This window comes from Astatotilapia calliptera, chromosome 13, assembly GCF_964374335.1.
Source record: "Astatotilapia calliptera chromosome 13, fAstCal68.1, whole genome shotgun sequence".
Taxonomy (NCBI): Eukaryota; Metazoa; Chordata; class Actinopteri; order Cichliformes; family Cichlidae; genus Astatotilapia; species Astatotilapia calliptera.
In genome coordinates this window covers 23,129,819-23,145,012 of record NC_137434.1, presented here as the reverse complement: position 1 = coordinate 23,145,012, position 15,194 = coordinate 23,129,819, and positions in this window count along the sequence as shown.

Sequence of the window (15,194 nt, the reverse complement as noted above, 5' to 3'; positions counted from 1 at the left end):
GCAATAAATAAGACAGTTAAATTGTTCGGGATAACTGAGGTAAGGATCAGCTATCTAATTTGTTATCTATTTTCATGTAGGCATGAAACTTCACAACACTTTATGTGTTCATCACCGATGACATCAGGATTAGGAGCAGGATGGAATCACTGCAGTGTTGTATCACTCAATTCATTCTTTTGATTTTGCTTTGTGGTCATCTCACCGCACTGGTTTCATAATATAGTATTTCAAACTTTTTGTGATACAGCCTAGAATAAGTACCTTGTGTTTGCTTGAGAACCATTAGGGAAGGCCTGCCAATCTTGCATCATTTGCAGGAGATACCGAACTGCCCAGAAGTATGCAGAAGTATGCAGTCATTGTTGCTGTTCCATGTGGGGGATGAAGGACTTATCTGTGCTGCTGAACAGCTGTTCAAGGTTTGCACCTTTGTGTGGCCTGTCTAATTGCAGGCTGTCCTCTGGTTCCTGGAGCAGATTTATAAGGTGTACATTTCTGGACTCAAAGTTGTAGTAGAGGCTGGAACAGATCCAGCAGGTAATTCTCCAGCTCTTAATGACTTCACTGCTCTATTTGTAGCTCACTTGCATTTGTCACCTAACAACTGTCAGTCACAGAGGAGCATTAGATGTGCAAAAACAGTCATGGACCGGCCGATAGCGGTTGTCCAGTGCAACAGTATTGGTGTCAAAATTCTATTTAGTTGAATTTCTTCACACATATTCAAATTTTTACACTTGTTGGATTGCTGGAGAAAAACAACATAAATGACCCTGCAAGGAAGGAAGATAGAGCTTATTTAAATCCCAGACACATCATTACGTGGGTCAATCTAATGCCAGCTATTTTCAGCAATGTTTGTTGATAACCTAACATGATAAAATTTAATTAGGGGGGGGGGGGGATTTATATATTTTGATGATAATAAAATGTTAGACGCGTATTTTAAATTATAAAATGTAGTAAAAATATGTATGTTAAAAATATTGGAAGAATTTTGTTTTTTTATTTTAAATATATGAGTGTTTTCATGTGATTCCATATGACATTTTTAACACAGTAATGTATGTGTCAGTGTGTCATTATAAGAAGCTCACATACTGTGTCAGTTTTTACACAATCGCTGTGTTTGAATATCTAACAGAAAAGTTGTGTTAATACTGTCGACATAGTAGCTGTGTTAAAAATAACCTGAAATGTGTAGGCCTTATATTGACACACTGATGTGCCAAAAAATGAAACAACTTTTACTGAAATGAACACTTCTTTTTAGGAGTGTAAAAGAAAAATGTGGAAATTAAGTAAAACAAAAACTTTTTCCTTTTTTATTCAAAATATAGGTTATTTTAAAACCACAGATCAAACCGTTGATGCCTTGTATTGACATTCTTCCTAATTATATAATTATTATTTCCCATCTTCGATGAAGGCCAGTTTTTGTTTTGCTTTTTCTTTGTTTTTTTTGTTTTTTAAAAATATGGCCTTCATTAAGTTAGTCTGTTGCAAAAAATCCATTTTTATCCTACCAATGATTTTATGTCAGGAAATCTACTATCAAAATGTGATTCAAATGTGTTCTTAAATTATGTGTTTCAAGGTGCTTAATTTACATATAAAGATTGTTGCTTTGGTAAGAGTTTGGTAAGAGACCGTAATCTTTCACTGACCTTAACAAACTGCTGTAAGTGCCAATATCAAGCTGCTGTTACATGTGCACGAGTATATATTGAAAATGTAATCTGAATGGAAACATTGCAATATTCAAATCCATTTTTTATGTAGCCCAGGTGGCTTTACCTTATTTTGTTTTTGTAAACTAGTATTGTATAAAGTTAGGTAGGAAGCCAGCCATTGTAGCTGAGAGTCAGCGAAGCAGTCAGTCTCCAAAACAGGAATAGGCATTAAGCAAAAGAGACAGCAACTATTTTTTTTTATCCCAAAGTGGTCTTTGGTTTAAAATACCCAAATAGACATAACTGCTTCACCTTTTCAGTTAACTTACTAATGATTATTTGGGTTAAAATGTTAAAGTAAATCATGCTCTGTAACAAACATAGCACAGAAAATAACACACACACACACAAACACACACACAAAACAAACAAACAACACACATAAATTAAAACAATTCTGAGAAGATTCTCATTTAGTCAAAATGAAAAGCCTGAGTGGGAAGAAAATTACACGAAAGAGTAATTTTTCCATTGTTCACATTGTCTCAAATTAAGAAAAAGTACAGACATTGAAATGAATGAAAGGACCTTAAAACAAACACGTTTATTAAGTTGTTTTACTTTGTGTTCGACAGTTCTGCCTCAAAATAGAAATTCAAAAGAAAGACTTGAAAACGGGAAGGAAAATGTGTAATACATTTTTTCATTCTTGAGAAACCCAACAGCTTCACTTTGTCAGACTATAGAATTTTTAACATGTCCATATTGTCCAGATTTTTGCAATTTTGGAGACATTTAAGTCATCTTAAGCGACTTCCTTTTTATGCACTCTAACCCCTTCAGCCCTGCACACACTCATGCACACACACACTGTAGTTAATGCGAAGCAGTCAAGCTGTCCCTGAGACACTGACTTCTTTTCTCCAGACTACACACTGGACATCATTGTCATCACACTGGACTGAATGGTGACCTACTGCCAAAGAAGAGGAAGGGGAAGACAGGGGAGACAGAGCGAGGGTGACACTCTGGTGGTCCTGACTCCCCATTTCTTTCTCCAGCTCTTTCTCCTTCTCTGTTGGACAAACATCTCCACACTGTGGTCCATCTGTCTGTGTGGCTCTCTTCACCCTCGAGGCTATTTTTGCCCATTCAGCAGGGTCTTATAAGTAAGTGCGTGAACAAGGAGGGTGGAGGTGGGGGACGGAAGGAGGGGAGGGCAGACAAATAATTTGGGTTCTCCCCTTTTTGTTGTGCTCTTCCTCTGAGCAACACAAAACAACACAAAAGAGAAAGTTCTGTTCCTTTTCCTGACCCCCTTCCTCTCACTTGTAACCCCTCAGAAACACACATACTCACACATTTACAGAAAAGGTCTTTTAACTATGACTTAGTAAACCCATGTTACCCATGGCTGAGAAACCACAAGGTCTGAATGCGTCCGAGGGACAAAAACCTCCCCTCAAATTAGCCTACACGGAGAAAACGAAGGATAGAAACAGATAGAGACTAAGACAAAAAGAATGTTGCGTTAAAAAGGGGGAAAAGACATAAAGGTGAGTGCTATAGGAGTAGGACAGGAGTGGCTAATGTGCTCCAAAAGTTATCACTTAGTTCCAAAAGGTAGGTAGAGAGAAACAAGGAGAAATATACTAGAGGGGAGGAAAGAGGGAGGTAATAAAGAGGAGAGGCCAGATTTCCTAGAAGTTATCCCTCATTTCCGTTGTGCTTTTGTGCCCCAGTGGCCTCCCTTGGAGGGGCTCAGATGGCTATTGTCGGTTTTAGACTGGCAGTGAGGAAAGGAGATGAGAAAAAAAATTGGGTTTGAAATTAGGGTGTACTTGACTGGAACCCACCTTTTAAAAAAGGTAAAATTTATATTGATAATGAAGCGCTGGGTGTGCTTCGTGTTTAGTTGTGCACATTTTGATTATCTGACAAAATAATTTAAATCTTTTTTCATGAAATTACTCAGAATAGTGGAACGGCTTAGGGGGTAGTGAACAGATGTGTTCATGTGTTCATTTCAATACGGGGGGGGTGAAGGCGTACGAATGTTTCTTGGGAGATACTTCACCTTTTCATTGTGTCAGACAGACATAACATTATATCTGTACAATTATTTGGCAGGTGTCAAATGTTACAAATTCATAGTTTTTTACCTTTTTCAACTGTAATTCCATAAGAAAATAAAGCCAAGAAATGTCAAATGATGGCAAGCTTTAAAGTAAAGCAATAAAAAAGCTAAAGATGTCCTTGTACCATCTGATGTGATCAAATCAGTATGGAAGCAGCCTATCATCTATATTTCATACCATTTGAAGTCCAAAGCCAGTCAGTGCACTTCCAGCAACTCCATTTACAGGTGTGAGAAAAGTGCACTTTTCGAGAACAGGAGGAGGGCATCTGCATCTACTGTATTGTTCTACTGTATATATCATGTACAGTAGGGTGCTATGGAAAGAGCAGGATAAACTATACTGAAATGTCATAGCAATCAAATGACTGTCAAATGTGTAATTCGACAGCTGACTGGGTTGCTAGATGGTCCGATACATACTGTAGTGGATGGAAAGGTAGGATGTCATAGGGAGAAATACTGGGTAAATGCAGGTTCAGATTGTACACTTCCCTATAGGCTGCAAGACAGACAAAAGGCCAAACAGTGGTACAGTGCAGATGGAAAGACAGGTTTGTGTCACAGAGAGCTGATGGACAGGTTTGACTGACAGGCAGACAGACAGGTCTGTGGCAGCCCAGTCAGTCCCATTATGGCGCAGGGGTGTTCCCTCTACAGTTGAAGCTGTCACTCCTCTATCGCTCAAATGACAAGCCACTCTTGCCGGGGACGCGCTGCAACGGGCTGAGAAAGCATGTCATCTTTTTCTTTTCTTCCCCCTCTCGGCGATGTCTCGCTCGATAAAGGAGCAGCCAGAAGAACAATAGGAACGACGGACTAGAAAAGGACAGAGAAAGACAGAGAGATGGGGGAGAGGGCGAGCGGGAGAGAGCGAGATGGGGCGTTTTGACATCTGAATTACATTTCTATCGCCTCAGACATGAGAGAAGAATGGAGGAAAAAAGAAAGATGGGAGGAGGGTGGGAGGTGGGACGGCAAACCATCACTTAGATGTTTATTTTAACTTCACTGTATTTGGCTGGCATCTAAAAAACTCAAACCTCGGTGCATGTGACATGAGCTCTTTGAATAAGGCTGCAGGGAAAGAGCTCACAGAAAAGTGATATTCGTGTTATTTGACAAGTGTAACAAATGTAGGGGGAATTTGTGTTGGAAGCTGTTTTTCAAGAATCACTAACTTCTGGAGTTTCTCACATTGCGGTCTGCAAATACCACACATGAGGCCTGACAAAGGGACACTGCAATCTGACAAAGATGACAGCAGACTCTAAAGACTGTCGCTCAAAGACGACTGAGAAGAGATAACTGACACCACCTGCATGTACAGCAAGATTTTTCCTTTTATGAGTGCCACTTAGGAGGCCACTTTTTGTATCACAAAAATGTTTCTTCTTCATATCAAGTACTACATTAACGTCAGCTGTGGTTCATGCGGTGCAAGAGAACAACAAAAGCCAAGGGGGTAAAGAATAAGCCTTCATCTATTCACTAATTTGGAAGATCCCCCCCCCCCCTTTTCTCCATCTTATTATCCCATTACAAGCTTTTCCCTCATACTTTTAACTTGTCACCCATGTATACTTGTGTGTGGAGGAAAGAGTGTTGTTGTGCACATGTAAATGTCTGTGTGTGTGTGTGTGTGTGTGTGTGTGTGTGTGTGTGTGTGTGTGTGTGTGTGTGTGTGTGTGTGTGTGACACCCAGCCCTCTATAACCTCATTAGAATCTTTCAGGTCCTGCTGTGCGCCCATCCACACACACTCACACTGCTTTGATTTCTCAAAGTCTAAAGATGTCAATCACCTGCCTCCCCAAGTCAGAGCAGGGGAATTCATACACACAGGCACACATGAATGCCCGTGCACACCCCTGAGCATGCATATACACATGCATAAACTATCCATCAACGTCCTCCTCCCACTCCCCTCCATCTCTATCTTGCTCTCCCTCGTCACTCCCCCTCAGCCATTCCACTATTTGAGAGTAATTTCATGTGCCAGCGTGGTGCATAATACACTTTTAATGGACAACTAATTCTCTGCCATTACTTCGTCAACATGATTACGGGATCTGCCGCTCGCAATCCTGAGGAGTTGGGCCCAGGCTTTTTAAATATACACAAGACATTAATGTGTCTCTATTCAGCTTTACATCAGGGGATGTCAGCCATTTACATAATGCTGCCATTGAGGTCTGTGACAGCCTCTCTCTCTCTCACTGCCTCGTTTACTCTCTCTCTTGCCCTAGCTCTATTTTCCGACATGATTTCTTTCCACAAAGGGCCTCAGAGCACTGCCTTTTCCCTTCTGCCGCTCTCTCTCTCTCTACGATTCTATGAATGCTTGCACTTTCCGCCAATGTCATGGAATAGAGGGTAGAGAGATGGAGTGAGAATGAGAGCAAGAGAGAGAGAGTGAGAGAGAGAGGGGAGTAGGGATTAGGAGAGGTAGGTTTTTCTAAAGGGCTGTGAATGGGGAAAGTTGCCTTTCCATCACCTGTACAAAGACAGGATATCAGAGGATAAAAAGGGATGAGTGTATAATTTGACCACTTAAACGGCTAGTTCATTAGGCCTGTCAGGATAGCACTTCTCCGCCTGTCAGGAGGCATGGCAGATATGCAAATCTGTTCTCTGTAGAAGACATTCTGCTTTTGGTTTCTGTTTTTTAGGGATAATACACAGCACAAACGGCTATGCAATAATACAAGTAAATCCAACTAAATCCAAATTTTTGCGGAGGTATGGTTTGTTTTGTGGCTTTTTAAAAGATGACAATCAAGGTTGTGTATACATTATCTATCCACCCATCTGCCTTTTGAGCCAGCCAAATATACATATATAAAGGTTACAGTTCTATCCAATCTATACTATACAAATCTATGCAAATTCATTAAAAAAAAACTGCATTTGCACACAATCACAATGGCCCGGTGACATAGGAAACATGTTCTTTTTGCTGGCAGGAAGTTCAGGGAGTGTTTGAAGTTGGACAGTGAACATAATAAAAACCTTTATCCGGTTTAGGAAGATTTGGGTACCTTTTGGCCTCGGGACACAACCTTGCGTGCAGTGTTTGTACAGTGGGGTTTCCAGCTAAATCAAAGCCACCAAGGTTGTTATTGTCTCCGCAGGGACATTTCCTATTGAGCTGTGTTTGATGTATGAGAGCAGGCCACTATTGGCCACTGGGGCCAAATATAGGAAGTTGTCTTTTATGTTGTCAGACGCCATTTTGGCTGGTTTATGAGTGTCTCAGGAGCAATGGGACTTTAACAGACGTTTATTACTGTATGGTGTCCACAGATCTAAACTGAGGGCAGCAAGTGTTTGACTAAGGCTTTGTAAGTGTTCAAGAAGAATGCATGCTGTTCTCAATAGATTTAATAGATTTATGATGATTCATTTCTTTATGCATATAATAAATCAATTCAATCTTTTATCTTTGTTTAATTTTAACAAAACATGTGGTATAGTGAAGCTGAATTTAAAAAAACTAGACAACAATTAAAAAATACATTACTTTTAAATGCATATAGGTTACGAAGCTTTGCATTTAAAAAAAAATACTAAGTTAGATGCCATTATTAACCGAAGTATCATATAACTTGTTTTCCGGCGTGTACAATGCATACTTGACATGAACAAGCAAGCTCTTTGACCAAAAGTGATAAAACCGTATGAGAATGTTGGAGGTAGCGATGTAGTCTGAGCCGTAATTGCCTCTAATGGAAAGACATATAATAGCAAGAGAGTAGGAAGGCCATATACCAGCTGAAGAGTGAGAGTACTCTTCTTTAGAAAATGGATGAAAAAGCCTTAGCAAAAGACTGTGTGCTTGTGTTTGTGTGCGTGTACTGTTGAGCTTGCTGCATTGTCTACCATAAGGTGGGTTACGTGCGTGTCCAGATGTCCAAAGATTTGTGTATTTGTGTGTATGTGTGCGCGCGTGCACGTGTGTGGTATTAAGCCTGGTCTGGTCTGTAATTTGTCACTACTGCCACCATTAAAAGGCTGTTCTGCACTCACTATGGAACCATGCACACACTTGTAGTAGGACAAAAAAGGAGAAAACATAAGGACAAAGAAGGCTAAGTCTATATCTGCAGCTCTGTAGAGCTACACTTCATTCTGATTTGAATTAAGTGAAAACATCCTGATATTTACCAGATAAGATTCATAGTGGTCACCCTAGTCACTGTTTTTGTTAGCACGCTAAATGCGCATATATTAAAACATTGTTTTGTACAATTTGTTCTTTTGCAGTTTTTGGACTTTCCATGATAATACAACTCATCCTCATCTTGAGGGGAATTCTTCCAATAGTGTCGAGACATGTAGTTTTTTTGTTTTTTAAACCTAAGAATATTCAACAAATTTGGCTACTAGATAAAAAGTCAGGTGATAATGGAAGTGTGAGCAACCATTTATTCAGTTCTGATCAGGACCGACATCCTGATTGAGGCTGGCTAAGGTGACGATAACAGCCCCTTTATCTCTGCTCTGTATACATCTCGAGTTCAGTAAACAGGTTAAATAAATTAGTGGTTGAGATCCATCTCAAAGTGTGAAAATTGAAGGCGAATCTTTGGGCCCTCAACTATAAAGGTAAAGCTTCTGAAGAACGAGACCTTTGCTTGAAAAAGTGACAATTACAGCACTTTTCAGCGGCACCCGCGTGAAATACTAATTGGTGAAATTCTGATATAAAAATTCCTCCTCTCAAAATGAATTTTACAGTGTGATTGCTGATATAATATTGTTTTGACTTCCAAAGCTCAGCATCGGCATCTCAGGTTTTAGATAGTGACAGGTAAAAACACATGCTATATATGATAACAGACATTTCAATGAATAGCTGAACAGTGCCATTAGAGAGGTGAGGGGTGTAAAGCTATGCAAATCACAGAGCAATAGAAAGATGATATTGCTATTACCAGGTGTTGACACATGAGATTGCATTTACATTTTCATCCAATGGAAACCTAAACACAGACTGTTGTTTGTGAGAGTTAGCCACAAGTCGTGAATACCAAAACAGTAATCAGTATGTAGAATAACTTTGGGAAATTGCATTGTAAAACATGAAAACTCCAACATCTTACTCTTTCTCATCACTTTTTGTTTCTCTTTTCATTCCTTCTCAAGCCTTTTGCTTCTGACGCTCATCCTTCACTTCCTCCCGCTTTTTACTCAACCCACTCTCAGTCTCTGGAGCTTGAATAGGTTGTCGGCAAGAGACTTCTCTGTGTTTGTGTTTCGTGTTGTCAATGGCAATGGCGTTATCAATTAGTGCAGCAGTGGGAGCCCAATTAACAGCATCAAACAGCTAATTAATAGAGCAGTGTGAGTTAGCAGCACACAACAGAAAGCTGCATGACTCTAAGCTAGCGAAGCCATGTTATAACATGAGTACGCTGCAGGGGACGCGGGGCTATACAGTAACACTCGTGTGCACAGACACACTTTCTACACATGTGGTCACAGATGTTTCAAAACAGTTACTATATATACCTATAAAAATACAAGTAAAGAGGTGGATAAACATGGCCATTTACCCAACACCCAGCAAACACAAAACGGTAATAGATTGCTGATGTTTATGCATAAATACTCAGAGACGTGGAAACCTACCAATTAATATCACTAAGTTGTTAGAGACACAAGTATGTTAAACAGTATAAAAAGCATAATATTAAACTGCATAGCTACAGATAATGTTAATTTGAGGCTCAATTAACTGAAATCAGCTTCTTGGTGATAAGTTGTCTGAACATACAGTATTACACGGACAAGTAGAGACACAAGATGGAAATAAGACTGCAAACACAATCTTTTACTGCAACTTTTTTGAAGTATTACTACATTGTTAGCCGTGATTTAAATAGCTGTTCTAGCTAACATAGTACTGGGTTCTCCAGTCACTACTATATATTATACTGTTGTCTGCTGAATCCAGACAACAAGTCGACGATTAAAGAGGGACCACTCATTGAGTTCATTTTTGTTACTAAAGTAAAAACAAAATGTGAAATAAAAACTGATACATGATCAATTAAATGTCAGTTCAACTCTAAAAAGGTTATCTATCAAGAATAATAATAATGAAGTGACGTAAATCCTGACATGTAGCTTCTCTGATCAACATGTCAGGCACAACAATGAAACGATCTGCCTGCTATTGGCTCATGCCACCAAAACAGCTCTGATACGAGTACGAACACATCTGGGGGTGACTCATGAGGCCTGACTCCGGGATGCTGGATGAAGTACCTTTGGGTACTGTAGAAATGTGACCCCCAAAGATAAAAACTGTTGTACATCACAGATGTATTGGGAATTTTAAAGGTAGTTGGTTCAAAGGTCTGTTCCTCAAACTGTTTCTGAGCAGTTTTTGCAATGTGTCTGTGTTAGTGAGGCCACTGTCCTCAGGGAATTCTCTTCCCATTGAGTAGATGTTATGCTCGGTCTGCAACAGTTTTTAGATGGCATGTGTAAAAGCAACATCCATGTATCTGATTATTATATTGCCAAATAAACAATTGGATTAGTGGTGTTTTTAATCGATATATGAAAAGCTTATATCCAGTCTCGGCTGATTCAGAAAAACTGAAGAGGTCTACGTCTGCATCATTTCTCCAAAGACATAAGTGGGTAAATGTTGGCACTGTTGTTTCCTATCAAGGCTCGCTGGCAGGCACAGCAAAGCTGCATGGGAATCAGGCCAGCAACTGCAACAAGTAAAGTGCTCAGTTTTTGTCTCAGCAGCTGGGCACTTGTTTCAATCAGCTGGCACCAAAGGGCACAAACTGCTCTACAGGCAAATGGCAGTATTACATGGCTTAGATCCTGGTGAGACTGGGCTTAATACTAAGTTAACAGTTGCACAGGTAATCATAGATGCAATATGACACATGCATGTACACAAAGCAAGACAATAAAATGCATAAAAAGAGGAACATAATATATGTATATACACATGCAGGGCAACAGTAAGCTGACTCCTTTGAATTTTGCCAATATTTTGGGGGGTTCCAATATTTTTAGTACATACTTAGCTCAATCCATTGAAGCCAATAACAAAGAGAGAACTTGAGGCTAGTAGTCTCTTGACAGATGACAGTGTGCCAGGGCCACAGGCTAGACTCAAGCTGAAACAGAGGATTCTCCCTCTGCAGGATAAACCCAGGCCATAACAATGACACTTAGAGTCTAAACTCATTGGCTGGAGAAGTGGCTGCACTTATAGTGTTTCAGGGACAAGAGCACAGACACATACACAAACACACTCTTTTTTCACAAACATTTATAGGCAGGACTGCACTGGAATTTATAAGATAAGAACTTTGACAGGGACCACCTACCCTACTTTTATTTTACTCTTTATTACCTAAAGAACAAAATTCAGCATTTAAGAAATGCTCATCCTCTCTCTGTTTCTCTCTCTCACTGACACACACACACACACACACACACACACACACACACACACACACACACACACACACACACTCTCTCTCTCTCTCTCTCTCTCTCTCTCTCTCTCTCTCTCTCTCTCTCACTCACAGGAGGTTGTGGTTATGGCTTAGGGAACACTCCAGCTCTATTCAATCAAACAGAGTACTAGGACTGAATCAGCTAAAGGTTAATTGCACCAATGTCCTTGTGCACATATGGACGGGAAATGCGTGTGTGTGTTTGTAAGAGTGTATCTGTTGAAACCCTTACCCAATTGCCGTATTGAAGCAAAATGCCTTTTTGTCGCAGAAGGATTAGTGTAGAAATAATCTATGTACATTTCCCCCTAAGGAGGCAGACAAGAGGGCTACTGGAGTATTTACCTCCCCCAAACAGAATGACCAGAAAATTGTTTGGAACAGGTGCATGCCACCCTGACTGTGGGAAAAGTGACTGATTAAACTGCGGTTTTGCATTCTGTCAAATGCTTAATCTAATTTTCTGTTTACTGATTCATTTACTGGTATGGAAGAGAATCACAATCGTTTTTTTCTTCTCCACATCATCTTTTCCTGAGATTCCCAATTATTACCTCATTGTCTTAAAATAGCGCAAATGGGTATGCTTTCATGTGTGCAAGGAAAATTCAAATAAAACTAGTAAAGGAAGCAGCATTTAAACCTAATTCAGAGTTAATAGTGATGTCTTTTAGAGAATACATGTTTACAATAAGGTTATTTTAAGCTATATTAAGTTTTTCAAAGTAGATTTGTCAGACTGCATGTAGTTACAAAAAAGGATTATTTTAAGGATGATCTATCTGTATGGGGCAAAAGTGTAACAGCAATTTTGCTGTTATGGCCAGGATATGCCCTCATACCTGGGGCTTCTAACAATGATTATATCTGTGTGGTTGAATTGGACCTTCGTTTTAAGCTGAATTTTGCAGTGCTGGTTTGTGAGGTGGGGGGCCTAAGAGTCAATGGCAGAGTGCCGGGCTGCGGCCTCATTGACCTTCAAAGCAGAGACGAGGGCCCTCTCCATCCCGCCAGCACCACTTGTGGCAGGAAGAGAGGCTCGTTGACTGGCCCCTAATGGCCCCATGGCCCACGGGAACATGGGTCGGCAGGTTAGAACCGTTTCCCTGGCGACCACAGGCACATAGGCCAAAGAGGATAGGTGGGTGGGCAAGAGAGAGGGGGAGAAAAAAATGATGGATAGATGGAAACAACAAGGTGAAGAGGCTGACTGTCAGATGACTATGCTGGATGATTTAAAGACAGTATGACAGGTGGATAGCTTGGTGACATTCATATTAAAACTGGGGGGGAAAGTCACTGAAATTAAATGTAATCACTTAAAAATTCCACAACTTATTTGTTTTTTGAGAACCACAGGCGGGTGAGGAAAGAAAATGCACAATGCAATCCTAAACACAATGACTCAGTTTTGCTATTACTCCCTAGAAGGTAAAGCTATATAAAAGATGGACATAGAATAGCAACACCAACCAACTTGGTTTGGCAAGTCAAGTTTTGAAATGTTGATTTTAGCATTTTGGCCACTGCAATCCTACTTTTTGGAGCTGAGAGAGGCCATATTAATTCTGCAATGGTGCAGTGGCTACACTTAGTTCTCTCTGGGTACTCCAGCTTCCTGGCTGGGGAAGAAAAAGTGTTGAGAGCACACCACAGTATGCATGTATTGCATGTATGGTTATTTGTGGTTGCTAGTCTATAGCGCTTTAAGTGGTCAGTAACACAAGAAAAGCCCGTTCATTAGGTTAAAAAAAAGTGCAACTTATAGTTGTCATCAAGGAGAAAGACTGGAAGGATTTTCTTTAAACCAGGCTGTAAACATGTTAATGCTGGGCATTTTACTAAAGGTGTTTAGTCAAGGAGCATTTAAATAAACTGCACTTTTTTGCTCTTTAAAATACAATATATGCATTTACAGCTAAAATATAATCTAGCAGTGACCCACCTTCTCTGGAAGTCAGTTGTGGTCCAGTGTTCAACACAGGAAATTGGCCTTTTGTTTTGTTTTTACAATAGTAATTAAGTGTAAATTATACTATTTTTGATCAAATATACAAAACTATATTGTTGTGTAAGAGTAAAACACTTTTTTTTCATATAACTCTTACTTCTCGAATAATACAGCTGGATTCCTCACTGAATAGCCATTAAATGCTAAGATTTACATGCTCACTGACAAAGCTGTTTTTCCACAGACGCACTGTGGCCTCGCTGATTAAATGAGTGATGAAGTCACAGACAGACAATAGCTCAGAAAGAAGCTGCCTTTATGCAAAGAGGCAGGTGTTAATTCAGCATGGCTCCTATGGTGGCTAATGTCGGCCCTCTCCCATTAAAAGTAGGGTAAACACTGCCACAAGAGACTGTCAACATTTATAGGAAGGACTCTCAATCAACACAAACCACTCGTGCCGTCTTATACGTTCTGCAGCCTGTTTTCTGCTTTCTGTCTAAGTGTATCCCACTTCCGCCCAGCCTGACCTAATCAGCGATAAGTCGAGTACTTTCGTCAACAGTGCAGCCCACTCAATTAGCAGTCCATTGCTATAAGCTCATGTGTAAGCATCACTGTACTGTGTGAAATTGAATGTGTGTGTATGCATCGCCAGTCTCTGGACTGACCTCAGCTCCCTCAAGTCAGTCAGATAATAAGTCAGTCAGTGAACTTAGCCTCCTGCATGTCCAGATGGAGAGGTTTAATGGGTATTAAAGATGGAAAGCCTGAACAGGTAACTGAGGATAACAACAAGCCGCCTACCGAGCCAGGCAAACCTTCTAAAGAACAAATGGGAATTGCACTTACACTTAATGTTGCGTGTATACTTGTGTTAAACGCATCATGAAGCAGCAAAACTTGTTTTGTTTTTGTTTAAATGATGCACAAAGTACACAAAACCACACATCCTATTCCACTCTGCTCCAGGTGACTACATTAATACCACAGAATTCCACCTCCACATGCTTCTCAGTTCCTTCTCCTGTAATGAAAAACATTATTGTCGTCAAGGCCAGCATCAGGTGTGTACAGGGCTGTAAAAGTGTGTTTCTGTGCACTTGTGAGAGGTGGGGAAGCTCCCACTCAGCCACGTCAACTCATACTCGATGGCTTTCTAAATTAAAAAAAAAAAAATGCTCTCAGGGACTTTGCTGCATTCCACTTCATGAGCACAAACAAACGGACCAAAAAGCCATTCTGGAGGGAGGAGTGGGAGGCTGTGAGGGTGGGTAGGGGCGCAAGCAGAAAAAGACCCTTAAAAAACAGTGAGAGGCAAAGAGGAGAGAGTGAGGATAGGAAGCAGGAAGGCAAGCAGACAAAGCTGAAAAACCAAAGTGACTCCACTACCGATAATGAGTGGATCATTTAAAAAGCCCTCCTTAAATTGCCTTGAGGAGGAGGAGAGAGGGAAAAGGCTTGAAAGGTTTTGAGAGATTTTGACCGATGGACAGAGTGGTGAGGTGGGGGTGGGGGTGGTTGGTGTGTGTGTGTGTGTGGTGGTGATGGTGGTGGGGGTGGGGGGTGGGGGGTGGGGTACAAAAGTAAGTGAGCAGTGGTCTTGTAAACATCTTGGGTTGTGAAACTCACACACTGTACACTCTCTCATACAGGAGTGTAAGACACTACCCCAACTGCAGCATCTGTATTTAAATACTTGAGCCAAATATCCTACGAGTGTTGCTTTCCAGCCTAAAATAAAGTCTAGCCAATTATGACCTATAAAATTTCAGGCAACTACAAACACTTCACGTCAGCCTATTTTAAATCAGTGATGGATTCAAGTTTATCCAGCGTGAAATTTTCAGTTCATTACAGGTCCGTATGATGTCGAAATGGTAGATAGCTGTCAAGGTCAAAATTGTGTTAATTTTGAAAAAGTAAAAGTTTAGC